Raw genomic sequence first — 15,888 nt, 5'->3', positions numbered from 1 at the left:
TTCTGGCTTTACGGGGAGACTTTCCCATTGGAAAGTACTCAGTTCCCTTGGGATTAAACCAGAGGTGACTCCTTAGAAAATTAAAGACAGCATCTTGTTTGGTACAAGAATCTTTAGCCTAGAATCCTGTGCTGCAAATGATGGAATATCTCAGAAGGCACAAGAAGCCAGACAAAGGAGAAAGGAGATACTCAAAGAGGCAGGGGAGAAGACCTCTGTGAAAATAAGAACAGATTCAGCAAGCAGAAAGTTCTGGGTCTCCAAAATGGAGTAAAGAGAGCAGGGGGAAGTCTCAGAGACCCAAGGGTAAGAGGAGAGAGAGACAGAGAGAGAGAGAGAGAGAGAGAGAGAGAGAGAGAGAGAGAGAGAGGGAGAGAGAGAGAGAGAGAGACTTGATTTTGCTCTATTGGAGTCCTGCTTGACACCCTTAGCCCCCAGCCAGGTCCCTAAGGGTGATATTATCTGCCACCATGAACCTCTTTGGATCTATATGGCATGATGATGGGGCTCCTGCCACCTCTGAGGAAGGAGCTGATGGCTCACAGTGAACTGAATTTATGTGCTAGGGGAGCCAGATCAGAGTTCCTAGATTCCTAGAGAGGGCAGTGAGAATGAGGACATAGGAAAGGGCAACAATGAGCCAAATGATAAAAAATAAAAAAACATCAGCACATGGCCAAGCCTCCTGGTACTTACCAGTCCAGATGGTAAAGAGAACTATCTCCTAATTGGCTCACCAAAACAATATTGCTGGATTTTGGCTTTTCAGGTTCCTGGCTATGCTGTGAGAAAGAATTCAAGGGCACAGCACAGCATAGAGTAAGCAGGCAGAACATTTATTAGATACACATGTAAGAGAACATGTGGGAAATATTACAAAAACAGAGTTGAGGGTAGTGAGAGGCCAGTAGTATATTTTTGACTTAGGTTCCCATGCACTTGTGTCCCAGCATTCAACATTACCTTTAAGTCAGAATATAGTATGTCATTTTTGGTAAGATTCATACTGCTAGCCTGTTCTTATTAAAATTTACTTTTATGATCTTGGAATCCATACCAACTGCTCATCTACACTCTTTCTGGCAATATTAAAATAATTGTTATGTAAGAAACAATAGAACAAACACCTGAAATGTAACCATTAGTTGGGATTTCTTAACTCTCAGAGATACAAATAAGAATGACAAATTTGTTCATTCTTTCTTTCTTCCATTTATCCATTCAACTATTTATTTTACAGACATTTATTGAACACCTATTATGTGTCAGGAATTTACATAGATGCTGAAAATTCAATGATCAATGAGGAATATTCTTGTCCCTAAAAGCTCACAGTGCATTAAAAGGAAATTCACATAAACAGATTATTATATAATGTGCTAATTACCATGAAAGTTATATCCTAGTTGTGATGGGAGTACAGAGAAGGAAAGGCTTGGTATTCATCTGACTTTCACAATCATACTTATCAACTTCTATTTCTTTTCACATTCTTTTGGTATAGTGTCCAGCCAGCTTTAGTCACTTATCAATGGGAACAAAGGACTTAGAAATTTTAAGAGAACATAAAAGACTTTCATATCACAGAAGACTGTGAGTTATAAAGTGAGTTCAAAATGTCAGTAACATGTTGATATTGTATATTGTGTGTACAATGTGTGTACTTTGCTTTCAATTTTGAACTGACTAACTAAGTTAGAGAATGTGACTACCGTTAGGTTTTAAAAGTGCCCTGCTTTCAGGAGCCTGGAGCACTCAGGACTGCATGGATGGGGAGACAGAGACAAGGAAATAAGCCAAGCCACGTTCCTTGAACATGCTACCCTCACTAGCACAGGCCTGAAACCTGCAACTCACCCCACATTCCATGCACCTCAACCCCATCACCTGTCCTCACTCCCCATACTCCAGGCATCCCCAGTGCACCAACACCTTGTGCATACCTGCCCCATAGCCCCCCCCCAAGTGCAGCCCAACCCACCTCTCCTGCACCACTCCAGAGCACCCCCTCCCACTCCCTGCTCCCTAAAGACTGTCAGCAGTGCCTAAAGACTGTGGACACTTAACTCCATACTCAGGTTACAACCACCCCCAGCCCACAGAGTCACAAAGCCCAATCCTGCCCACTTCAGCTCTCCATGCAGGTACATCAGTTTATGGCACTCCTAGACCCATGCATGTGCACAAACACCAGTCACACCTCACAGGTCTGGGAAAACACTGACCTGCAAAGTCAGGTTACATCGTCCCCCAGCCCATGCAGGCAAAATGTCAACCTGCTGCCAAAGCTCTGCACATAGGGAAAAAGGGCCCAAAATCCAAGACTGGCACAGACTAGGGCCATGCCTTTCAGACCCATACATCCATAGAGGCACATATTCCCCAGCTTCTGGGTGCCCACATTTACAGGTGTCAGGGTAGCATACCCAACCTGAGACTATAGCTGCGCTGCAATGCATCACTGCATTGTTGTGCCTCACCCCATGCCATGCATCCTGCTACACACCCATCCTATAAACACAAGATTATAGACTAATGAAGGTAATCAACTTACAAAGTAAATCAATTAAGATATTCACATGTGGTAAAAACAAAAGATCGCTAAACATATCACAATGCAGACAGATATAGCCCAGCATAATGACCAAATTACAACATGAGGGGAAACACAGATGATGGAACAATTAATCAAAGATGTTCATATAATTCTACTAATGAAATACTTGGGATGGCTAATGGCATAAAGGAGATCAAGAGGACACTAGAAGAGCATAAAGAGGAATTTGAAAGAATAAATAGAAAAACAGCAGATATCATAGAAATTAAAGATTCTGTAGACCAAATATAAAACATGCTAGAGATAAACAACAGCAGGTTTGAAGAGGTAGAAGAAAGAATAAATGCACTAGAGGACAGGATAACTGATTTTGAATGCTCAAAGGAGCATATGGCAAAAAAGATGAAAACATTAGAATTGGATATCAGGGAAATGATGGACAAAACAAAGCACGCAAATATAAGAAACATTGGTGTCCCAGAAGGAGAAGAGAGGATTAAAGGTTTAGGAAGAGTAATTAAGGATAAAATGGGGGGAAACTTCTCAACCTTTATAAAGGACGTAAATATACAAGTTAAGGAAGCCCAACGAAGTCAAGATAAAATAAACCCAAATAGGGCACCCCAAGACACATGCTAATCAGTCTGTCAAGAGTTGAAGAGAAGCAGAAGATTCTGAAAGCAGTAAGATAAAAACAATCTACAACATACAATGGAAGTCACACAACATTGCGCTCAGACTATTCAGCTGGCACCATATAAGCAAGAACACAGTTGTATGATGTATTTAAAATCATGAAAGAGAAAGACTTCCAGTCAAGAATTCTGTTCCCAGCCAAGTTGTCTTTCAAAATTGATTGAGGGATTAAAATTTTCACAGACAAACAAATCCTGAAAGAATTTGTCAGCAAGAGATCAGCTCTACCAGAAATACTAAAGGGACTTCTGCAAGGTGAAAAACAAAAGACAGGAGAGGGAGGTCTGGAGGAGGACACAGAATTGAAGAGTACCAGTAAGAGTAACTTAAAGGACAAAAAGAGAAAGGGGGAAAAGAATATATAGATATGACAAATAAAATCCAAAAGGTAAAATAATCAATTCAGGAAATGCCTTTTCCGTAATAACTTTGATTGTTAATGGACTAAATTTACCAATAATAGATACATATTGGCAGAATGGATTAAGAAATATAATATACTAATATTCTGCTTACAAGGGACTCATCTTAGATACAAATACACAAATAGATTGAAAGTGAAAGGATAGCAAAAATCTTCCACACAAGTTGTAACCAAAAGAAAGCAGGAGTAGCTATACTAATATTGGACAAAATTGACTTTAAATGTAAAGACATCATAAGAGATAAAGAAGGACATTAAACATTAGTTAAAGGTACAATTCATCAAGAAGAAATAACAATCATTCATGAATTATGCTCCCAATCAAGGAACTCCAAAGCATATGAGACAGACATTGGCAAAACTGAAGGGAGTGACAGATGTTTCGACCATAAAAGTAAGAGACTTAAATACACCACTCTCCTTTAAAGATAGAACAACTAGATAGAAGATCAACAAGGAAATAGAAAAGTTGAACAACTTGATAAATGAATTAGACCTAACAGGCATATATAAGTCATTGCACCCTAGAACACAAGCTCTACATTCTTCTTTAGTGCTCATGGAACATTCTCCAGAATAGATCATATGCTAGAGCAAAAACAGTTATTTATAAATTTAAAAACACTGAAATTATGCAAAGCACTTTCTTAGATCACAATGGAATGAAGCTAGATCTCAATAACCACCAAAGAATGAGAACATTCACAAATATATGAAGATTACCTAATAAACTCTTAAACAACCATTGAGTCAAAGAAATTGCTACAGAAATCAGTAGCTATCTGGAGATGAATGAAAATGGAAATACAACATATCATAACTTATGGGATGCAGCAAAGTTTATCCTGAGAGGGAAATGTATTGCCTTAAATGCCTATATTAAAAACAAGAAAGAGCAAAAATACAGGACTTAACTGCTCACCTGGAAGAACTTGAGAAAAAACAGCAAACTAACCCAAAGCAAATAGAAGAAGATAAATGACAAAAATTACAGCCAGTTAAAACAGGGAGAACAAAAGACTAATAGAATAAATAAAACCAAAATTTGGGTCTTTAAGAAAATCAATAAAATTGATGGGCCACTAGTAGAATGACAAAGGAAAAAAGAGAGAGGATGCAAATAAGCAAAATCAGAAATGAGAAGGGGTGCATTACCCCAGACCTTGAAGCAATAGAAGACATCATAAGAAGATACTATGAACAACTACATGCCAACAAACTAGACAAGTTCGATGAAATGGACAAATTCCTGGAAACACACACAATCTACACTGACTGAGAAGGAAGCAAAAGATTCCAGCAAACCAATCACAAGTAAAGAGATTCAATCAGTCATCAAAAATATTCCTACCAAGAAAAGTCCAGTGTCAGATGGTGTCACAGGGGAATTTTATCAAAACACTCCAAAAAGAACTAACACCAATCCTGCTCAAACTTTCCCAAAAAAATGAAGAAAACTGAACTCTACTTGACTCATTTTATGAAGCAAATATCATTTTAATACCAAAACCGTGTAAAGATGCTGTAAGAAAGGAAAACTACTGCCAATCTCCCTAATGAACATAGATGCAAAAATTCTCACCAAAATATTAGCAAATTGAATCCAATACATTAAAAAAAAATTATACACCATGACCAAGTGGCATCTATACCAAGAATGCAAGAATGGTTCAACACAAGAAAATCAATTAATGTAAAACAGCACATTAGCAAATCAAAGGGGAAAACCACATGATCATCTCGATTGATGCTGAAAAAGCATTTGACAAAATTCAACATCCTTTTCTGATAAAAACACTTCAAAAGATAGGAATCAAAGGTAACTTCCTCAATATGATAAATGCATATATGAAAAATCAATAGCCAGCATCAAACTCAATGGAGAATGACTGAAAGCTTTCCCCCTAAGATCAGGAATGAGGCAAGGATGCCCACTTTTGTCACCACTATTATTCAACACTGTGCTAGAAGTTCTAGCTAGAGCAATCATGCATGGCAAAAAAATAAAAAGCATCCAAATTGGAAAGTAAGAAGTGAAACTTTAATATTTGCAAATTGCATGATACTATACTTGGAAAGTACTGAGAAATCTTCAGCAAAGATATTTGAGCTAATAAATGAATTCAGCAATATGGCAGGATATAAAATTAACGTGCAAAAATCAGTAACATTTCTAGACACAAGCAATGGCCTAACTGAGTCAGTTAAGGAAAAAATTCCATTCAAAATATCAAGTAAAAGAATCAAATACTTAAGAATGAACTTAACTGGGATATAAAGAACTTGCACACAGAAAACTACATAACATTGCTAAAAGAAATCAAAGATCTAAAATAGGTGGATAGATATTCCATGGTCATGGATAGGAAGGTTAAATATTGTTAATATGTCAATTCTACACAAATTGATCTACAGACTCAATGAAGTACCAATCAAAATTCCAACATCTTACTTTGAAGATTTGGAAAAGCTAATTGCCAAATTTTTCTGAAAGGGAAAGAGAACCTGAAAAGCTAAAATAACCCTTAAAAAAATGAAGTTGGAGGATTAACACTCCCTGACTTTAAAACCTATTATAAAACCACAGCGGTCAAAACAGCATGGTACTGATACAAAGATACAAGTATTGACCAATAGAATATAATCAGTAGTACAGGAATACACCACCAAATCTTTGGTTAACTGATTTTTGACAAGGCTCCCAAACCCAGCGAACTGGGACAGCAAAATAGTCTTTTCAGTAAATCGGCATGGAAGAACTGGAATATCAATAGCCAAAAGAATGAAAGAGGACCCTTACCTTACATTCTATGTAAAAATTAGCTCAAAGTGGATCAAACACCAAAATACAAGAGCTAGTACCATAAAACTTCTAACAGAAAATATAGGGAAACCTCTTCAAGCCATACTAATAGGAGGTAGCGTCCTAAACTTAACACCCAGCACAAGCAACAAAAGAAACAATAAACAAATGGGAACTCCTCAAAATAAAATGCTTCCACACCTCATAAGACTTTGTCAAAAAAGGTGAAGAGGCAGCCAACACAATTTAATATTTGGAGAAAATATTTGGAAATCACATATCAGACAAAAGTTTGATATCCTGTATGCATAAAGAAATCATACAACACAACAACAAAAGAACAAGCAACCCAATTATTAAATAGGTTAAAGATATGAATAGGCATTTTACTGAAGAGCAATTACAGATGGCTCAAAAGTGCAATAAGAAATGTTAATTTTCATTGGCTATAAGGGAAATGCAGATCAAGTCTGTGATGTGATACCACCTCACACCTATAAGAATGGCAGCTATTAAATGAACAGAAAACTATAAATGTAGGAGAGGATGTGGCCAAATTGGGATACTTATGCACTGCTGGTGGGAATGCATAATGATGCAGCCACTATGGAACACAGTTTGGTGGTTAGTTTGGAAATTAAATATCATTTTGCCATATGACCCAGCCAAAGCTCTACTTGGTATATACCCAGAAGAGCTGAAATCAATGACACAAACAGACATTTGCACAACAATGTTCATAGCAGTATTATTTGCAATCACCAAAAGGTGAAACAGACAGAATGTCCATCAATATATGAGTGGATTTACAAAATGTTGTATATATAGATGATGGAATATTATACGGAGTAAAATGAAATGATGTCCTGAAGAACATAACAGGATGGATGAGCCTTGATGACATAATGCTGAGTGAAATAAGCCAAACACAAAAGGATAGATACTGTATGATTCCACTTTTATGACTATGATAAAGATAAAATCAGAGGCTTATAATACAGAATATATGGAATTTAGAGATGCATAGAAGCTAGAGATGGGTGAACAGTTAGCTAATGAAATTGAACTCTAATGTAAGGGAATAGATAGTATGAAGGTAGTTCTCTAATGTGTCTATAAGTAATATTACCTTATTGAAGATGAACAAGATTGAAAGGGGTTGTATAGACATATGTATTCTACTGAATAACACTAAAAATGTAAATTAGTTCTAGCAAGAACTACTTCAAAAGTATGATTCATGTACAAAGAATGTTTAAGTCCAGGATGCAGGGAAAAAACTGCTGTTGCATGCTATGTGCTATGTCTAAAAGGACAACATCAGCACTATCACAGCAAGAGCAGAGGTAAGTAATGAAGGGAAGGACAAGAGTTAAGAGGAGGTTTAGATTTCCTATTTGGTAAGGGTGTGTTTACTGGTTATCTTTCTCTTGGGAACAATGAAATTATCTAAAATTGGGAGTGTTAATGGACTTTGGACTTTGGGCTTTATACATCATGCCCAATGAATGCAGGTGGCTGAAGGATACACTCACTGGGAAGTAGATTGGTGAACATGGTGTATACATATAATCCAATGTTATGCTGCTACAAAAAGGAACAAAGTCATGAAGCATGCAACAATGTGAATGAACGTGTTTGACATTTACTGAGGCAAAATAAGCCAGAAACAAAAGAACACTTATGGCATGGTCTCCATTAGAAAATGCTTATAAGAAAACCTGTGCCTAGACTGCAAGCTCTTACAGCAGCCATATTTAATCCAGAGTGGTAATTATTATTTCTGCATTTTGAGAGGCTGTTTTACACACACACACACACACACACACACACACACGCACATATATATATATATATACAATTTGGTATTGAGAGATAAGAACGATACTGATCAGGTTGGAGTTAAAGTAATTCAGAACACAGGATTAAGGAAGACATTTTCTATATTTTAGAACCACACAAACTCTTTGGGACCAAAGGAAGAAAGGTTTACTTGATATGAAACCTAAATTTTCTGTAAACATAATCTAACTCAACTTATCTGTATAGCTCATTTGAATAGTTGAAACACAGGCCCAGAATGAGAAAGAGGTCCTTTCATCTTGCATGGCTTAAAGTAATGCCTGGATACATCCTAGAGTATATTAAGCAGATAATCAATAATTACTGGCAAAAATATGGAACTATTAAACTTTACCATCAGGGAATTCTGATACTCTGTCAAACTTTAGGAACCCTCAAATCAATGGGCCAAGCTCTTGATGTTGAGGCTTATTCATGTAAAGTTTATATTGGTAGCAGAGAAGTTTAGCCTACCTAATTGTATGCCTAACAGTTACTTCTGGAGGACCTTTTTTGTTCCTCAGATGTGGACTCACTCTCTCTAAGCCCAATTCTGCAAATAAAATCATTTCTCTTACCCATATGTAAGACATGATATCCAGGGGTGAAGGTCTGTCTCCCTGGTGCCATGGATGATGACTTCTAGTGATGGGTCCAGCCTTGGCATCATGGGATCAACAGTTGCATCCTGACCAAAAAGGTAAAAAGAAGCATAACTGTTAAAGTATCAGTGGCAGAGACAGTTCAAATAGAGTTGAAAGGCTACTCTGGAGGTTGCTCTTACACAAGCTTCAGTTAGACATTGCTACCTAACATAACTTACCAACCTCCAACCAGGGCCATCCCAGCCAATCCTAAAGAACACCTAGGGTAATATATAAAATTCCACAAGTGCTCCATGCATTAGAGTAACTTTCCAGAAACCTCCAGCCTCCAGATGGGCCCCTGTACCAGATAAGCCCTGAAACCTAGAGGGCCAGCCTCTCCAGAGCATCAGGTAGTTCCATCTTCCTACTCCATATTATTGATAGACCCTTCCAACATGAAAAATTAGAATGACCATACCCCAAACACCCCTAAAAAGAGGGATGGAAAGATCAATGGTGATGGCAGAATGATACAGAGAAGGTAGGATTTCACAATGAATATGATTACTGAATTGCTAAATTGATATCTCTTTTAGTCTGCAGTATGTTAGAGCAGCTAAAAGTAAAAACCTAAAGCTGTGGAATTGTAACCCATGACAAACTCCGAAATATATTTCACAACTTTGTTGCAATGTGCTTTGAAATTTATTGCTTATTTTTATATATGTTATTTTTTGCAAAAAAAAAAAAAAGAAAAGAAAAGTCAATTGTGATGATAAAACAACTTTTATGGGCGGGCAACGGTGGCTCAGTGGCAGAGTTCTCGCCTGCCATGCCAAAGACAAGGGTTTGATTCCCAGTGCTTGCCCATGCAAAAAAAAACAAAAGAAAAATAACACTTTTTCCTTCTTGCTTCCTATATTCTGGAGCAACTAGAAAAAAAATCTGAGAGGATCATATGGTAGTCATCACAAACTCTGAGCTCTGTCCTGCAACTACTTGATGAAAAGTGCTTTGAAAGCTATTGTTTTTTTCTTTCTTTGTTTTGTGTATATGTTATATTACACAACAAAAAAGTTTTAAAAAGTGTTCTGCTTCTCAGTCAATCAAATAATTGAACTTATGATTGAATATCAATTAACATGCTGTAATATGCAATCAAAAAATTGTCAACAAAATAAAACAGTTTGCCTTAATTAATAGTGACACTTTTAAAATGTTTTAAAAAATCCTTTGTATTTTTGAAGCACTAAAAGAAGAAAATTTCCTGGAAATAGTAAAATATAAAAAATTATCTTTTGCTTTAATATATGTTCTCCTATTACATTGTTTCATTTAATTCATCAAATATTTTTGAGCATGCACTACATGGAAAATCTTAAGGAGCTTATTATACACAGTCATAAAAGCAGAATTTTTGAATTGGATGAGACTTTACAAATAGAATCTTGTCCAATAGCCTAATTTCCCAGACCAGAATTACTTACATTTCATGAGAAATTTCTAAGTGTCAGGCAGCATACAAATTTCCTTGCATTAATAAATTTATTCAATCCTCCCAACAACATTCTCAGGTAAGATCATTATCTCCACTATTAAGCATACATAATTTAAGTAACTTAACAAGAGTCACACGTGATGTAAGTGACAGAGCCTAGAATTCAAACCTATGGAGAGTGAATTCCTAGCTCATAACTTTTAACAAACTTCACTGTAGTCAAAAACAAGGCCTAGATGATAGAGTAAACTTACCCAGGAAAACCCACTCTCTACTGGCAGAGGTAGGATTAGGAAAAAATCTTCCAGTAATCTGTCTACTACTGTCCATTATTCCATGCTGAATCAATCATTCATGTTCATGCAGAATGGCAAAAGAGTGAAATTATTTTTATGTTGGCATTTATTTATTGGAGAAAGTAGACACATAAAAGTAAATAATGGGAAGCATAGGAAATATACAAAGATGGGTAGTAATATAGTTGTTTTTTATGCCAGCATTATAACACATGGGTATCTTCTTGTAAATTTATTTATTAATTAAAAAATTAACAAACCAAATAAAAAAACAGCATATATAATCAGTAATTCACAATATCATCACTTTAGTTACTTATTATCATTTCTTAGAACATTTGCATTAATTCAGAAAAAGAAATAAAAAGACAATAGAAACAGAAATAAAACAAACACAGAAAAGAAAAAAAAAGATTATACCTACCATACCCCTTACCCCTCGCTTTCATTGATCACTAGCATTTCAAAATAAATTTATTTTAGCAATTGTTCCCCCATTATTTATTTTTATTCCATATGTTCTACTCGTTTGTTGACAAGGTAGATAAAAGGAGCATCAGACACAAGGTTTTCACAATCACACAGTCACATTGTGACAGCTGTATCATTATTCAATCATCCTCAAGAAACATGGCTACTGGAACACAGCTCTACATTTTCAGGCAGTTCCTCCAGCCTCTCCATTACATCTTGAATAACAAGATGATATCTACTTAATGCATAAGAATAACCTCCAGGATAACCTCTCGACTCTATTTGTAATCTCTGAACCATTGACACTTTGTCTCATTTCACTCTTCCCCCTTTTCGTCGAGGAGGTTTTCTCAATCCCTTGATGCTGAGTCTCAGCTCACTCTAGGATCTCTGTTCCACATCGCCAGGTAGGTCCACACCCTTGGGAGTCATGTCCCATGTGGACAGGGGGAGGGTGGTGAGATTGCTTGTTGTGTTGGCTGGAGGGAGAGGCCACATCTGAGCAACAAAAGAGGCTCTCTTTGTGGGTGACTCTTAGGCCTAAATTTTTGGTAGATTTGACCTATCCTTTTGGGGGTTATGTTTCATATGAACAAACCCCAAGACTAGGGGCTCAGCCAATAGCTTTGGTTGTCCACACTGCTTGTAAGAATATCAAGAATTCAACTTGGGGAAGTTGAATTTCTCCCTGTTTTCACCATTCCCTGAAGAAGATTTTGCAAATACTTTTCCATTCACTGACCGAATCACTCTGGGATTCATCAGGACATCACTCTGGACAAACCAACAAAATTTCATGTCCTACCTGAGATTGCAAGTACTTATGGTGTTCAATCAAACTATCTACATAAATTATATTAGGAAATGCACTGTCAAAATATAAATTTTGCAACAAATAAACATTTATTGCTTCATTCTCACACATAAGGTAACATTTTAAAATATTAATTACCATCTATTTTCAACACCCTGCAATAATGACATTCCTTTGTTCTTCCTCATGCAAAAACATTTTTAAAATTTGTACATTTAGTCACTATTATTATCCACTCTAGGTATTCTTAGATTATACCATTTCAATCTTTAACATCTTTCTTTCTTTCTGATTTCATTTATGTCCCCAGCCCTCCTCCCTCTATCATTCTCACATGCAGCTTCATTCAGTGTTTTTACATAATTGTATTGCAGTTAGGTAGTATTGTGCTGTCCATTTCTGAGTTTTTGCATTCAGTCCTATTGCACAGTCTGTATCCCTTCAGCTCCAATTACCCAATATCTTACCCTATTTCTAACTCCTGATGGTCTCTGTTACCAATGAAATATTCAAAGTTTATTCACTAATGTCAGTTCATATCAGTGAGACCATACAGTATTTGTCCTTTTGTTTTTGGCTAGTCTCACTCAGCATAATGTTCTCAACATCCATCCATGTTGTTACATACTTCACAACTTTATTCTGTCTTAAAGCTGCATAGTATTCCATCATATGTATATATCAAATTTTGTTTAGTCACTTGTCTGTTGATGGACATTTTGACTGTTTCTATCTGTTTGCAATTGTAAATAATGTTGCTATAAACATTGGTGTGCAAATGTCTATTTGTATCTTTGCCCTTATGTCCTCTGAGTAGATATCTAGCAGTGGTATTGCTGGGTCATATGGCAATTCTATACTCAGCTTTTTGTGGAACCGTCAAACTGCCTTCCACAGCAGTTGCATCATTTGACATTACCACCAACAGTGAATAAGTGTGCCTCTTTCTCCACATCCTCTCCAGCACTTGTCATTTTCTGTTTTGTTGATAATAGCCATTCTGGTGGGTGTGAGATGATATCTCATTGTGGTTTTGATTTGCCTTTCTCTAATGGCCAGAGACACTGAGCATCTCACATATGCCTTTTGGCTATTTGTATTTCCTCTTCTGAGAAGTGTCTATTCAAGTCTTTTTCCCATTTTGTAATTGGATTGGCTGTCTTTTTGTTGTTTAATTGAACAAGCTCTTTATAAATTCTGGATACTAGACCTTTATCTGATATGTCATTTCCAAATATTGTCTCCCATTGTGCAGGCTGTCTTTTTACTCTGTTGATGAAGTTCTTTGATGTGCATAAGTTTTTAATTTTGAGGCGTTCCCATTTCTTTCTTTCTTTCTTCAGTGCTCTTGCTTTGGGTGTAAGGTCTATAAAACCACCTCCAATTATGAGATTTATAAGATATTTTGGTACATTTTCCTCTGTTTTATGGTCTTAGACCTAATGTTTAGAACTTTGATCCATTTTGAGTTAGATTTTGTATAGGGTGTGAGGTACGGGTCCTCTTTCATTCTTTTGCATATGGATATCCAGTTCTCTAGGCACCATTTATTGAAGAGACTGTTCTGTCCCAGGTGAGTTGGCTTGACTGCCTTATCAAAGATAAAATGTTCATAGATGAAAGGGTTGATATCTTGACTGCCTTATCAAAAATCAAGTGCCCATACATGAGAGGGTCTATATCTGAACACTCTATTCGATTTCATTGATCAATATATCTATCTTTATGCCAGTACCATGCTGGTTTGACCACTGTGGCTTCATAATATGCCTTAAAGTCCGGCAGCATCAGACCTCTGGCTTCATTTTTTTTCCTCAAGATGCTTTTAGCAATTCGGGGCACCTGCCCTTCCAGATAAATATGTTTATTGGTTTTTCTATTACTGAAAAGTAAGTAGTTGGGATTTTACTTGGTATTGCACTGAATCTGTAAATCACTTTAGTTAGAATTGACATCTTAACTATATTTAGTCTTCCAATCCATGAACATGGTATTCCTTTCCATCGATTTAGGTCTTCTGTGAATTCTTTTAACAGTTTCTTGTAGTTTTCTCTGTATAGGTCTTTTGTATCTTTAGTTAAATTTATTCCTAATTATTTTATTCTTTTTGTTTCAATTGTAAATGGAATTCCTTTCTTGGTTTTCCCCTCAGATTGTTTGTTACTAGTGTATAGAAACACTACAGGTTTTTGAATGTTGATCTTGTAACCTGCCACTTTGCTGTACTCGTTTATTAGCTCTAGTAGTTTTGTTGTGGACTTTTTAGGGTTTTCGACACATAATATCATATCATCTGCAAACAGTGATAGTTTTACTCTTCCTTTCCAAATTTGATGCCTTGTATTTCTTTTTGTTGTCTAATTGCTCTGGTTAGGACTTCCAACACAATGTTGAATAACAGTGGTGATAGTGGACATCCTTGTCTTGTTCTTGATCTTAGGGGGAAAGTTTTCAGATTTTCCCCATTGAAGATGATATGAGCTGTGGGCTTTTCATATATTCCCTTTATCATTTCAAGGAAATTCCCTTGTATTCTTATCCTTTGAAGTGTTTTCAACAGGAAAGGATGTTGAATTTTGTCAAATGCCTTCTCTGCATCAATCGAGATGATCATGTGATTTTTCTGCTTTGATTTGTTGATATGGTGCATTACATTAATTGATTTTCTTATGTTGAACCGTCCTTGCATACCTGGGATAAATCCTACTTGGTAATGATGTATAATTATTTTACTGCGTTGCTGGATTCAATTTGCTAGAATTTTGTTGAGGGTTTTTGCATCCGTATTCATTAGAGAGATTGGTCTGTAGTTTTCTTTTTTTGTAATATCTTTGTCTGGATTTGGTATGAGGGTGATGTTGGTTTCATAGAATGAATTAGGTAGCTTTCCATCCTCTTCAACTTTTTTGAATAGTTTGAGCAGGATTGGTTCTAATTCTTTCTGGAATGTTTGATAGAATTCACAGGTGAAGCCGTCTGGTCCTGGGCTTTTCTTTTTGGGAAGCTTTTTAATGACTGATTCAACTTCTTTACTCATGATTGGTTTGTTGAGGTCATCTCTTTTCTTCTCAAGTCAAAGTTGGTTGTTCATGTCTTTCTAGAAAGTTGTCCATTTCATCTACATTGTTGTATTTATTTGCATAAAGAAGTTCATAGCATCCTGTTATTGTCTCCTTTATTTCTGTGGGGTCAGTGGTTATGTCTCCTCTTCCATTTCTGATCTTATTTATTTGCATCCTCTCTCTTCTTCTTTTTGTCAATCTTGCTAAGGGTCCATCAATCATATTGATTTTCTCATAGAGCCAGCTTCTGGTTTAATTGATTTTCTCAATTCTTTTCATGCTCTCAATTTCATTTATTTCTGCTCTAATCTTTGTTATTTCTTTCCTTTTGCTTGATTTGTGGTTAGTTTGCTATTTTTTCTCCAGTTCTTCGAAGTGGACAATTAATTCCTGAATTTTTGCCCTTTCTTCTTTTTTGATATAGGCATTTAGGGCAATAAATTTCCCTCTTAGCACTGCCTTTGCTGCATCCCATAAGTTTTGATATACTGTGTTTTCATTTTCATTTGCCTCGAGATATTTACTGATTTCTCTTGTAATTTCTTACTTGATCCACTGGTTGTTTAAGAGTGTGTTGTTGAACATCCACATATTTGTGAATTTTCTGGCACTCTGCCTATTATTGATTTCCAACTTCATTCTTTTATGATCTGAGAAAATGTTTTGTATGATTTCAATCTTTTTATATTTGTTGAGACTTGCTTTGTGACCCAGCATATTGTCTATCATTGAGAATGATCCATAAGCACTTGAGAAAAAGGTGTATCCTGCTGTTGTGGGGTGTAATGTTCTTTAAATATCTGTTAAGTCTATCTCATTTATTGTAATATTCAAA

Source organism: Tamandua tetradactyla, chromosome X, assembly GCF_023851605.1.
Source record: "Tamandua tetradactyla isolate mTamTet1 chromosome X, mTamTet1.pri, whole genome shotgun sequence".
Classification (NCBI taxonomy): Eukaryota; Metazoa; Chordata; class Mammalia; order Pilosa; family Myrmecophagidae; genus Tamandua; species Tamandua tetradactyla.
Note: the sequence above shows the minus strand (reverse complement) of the source record.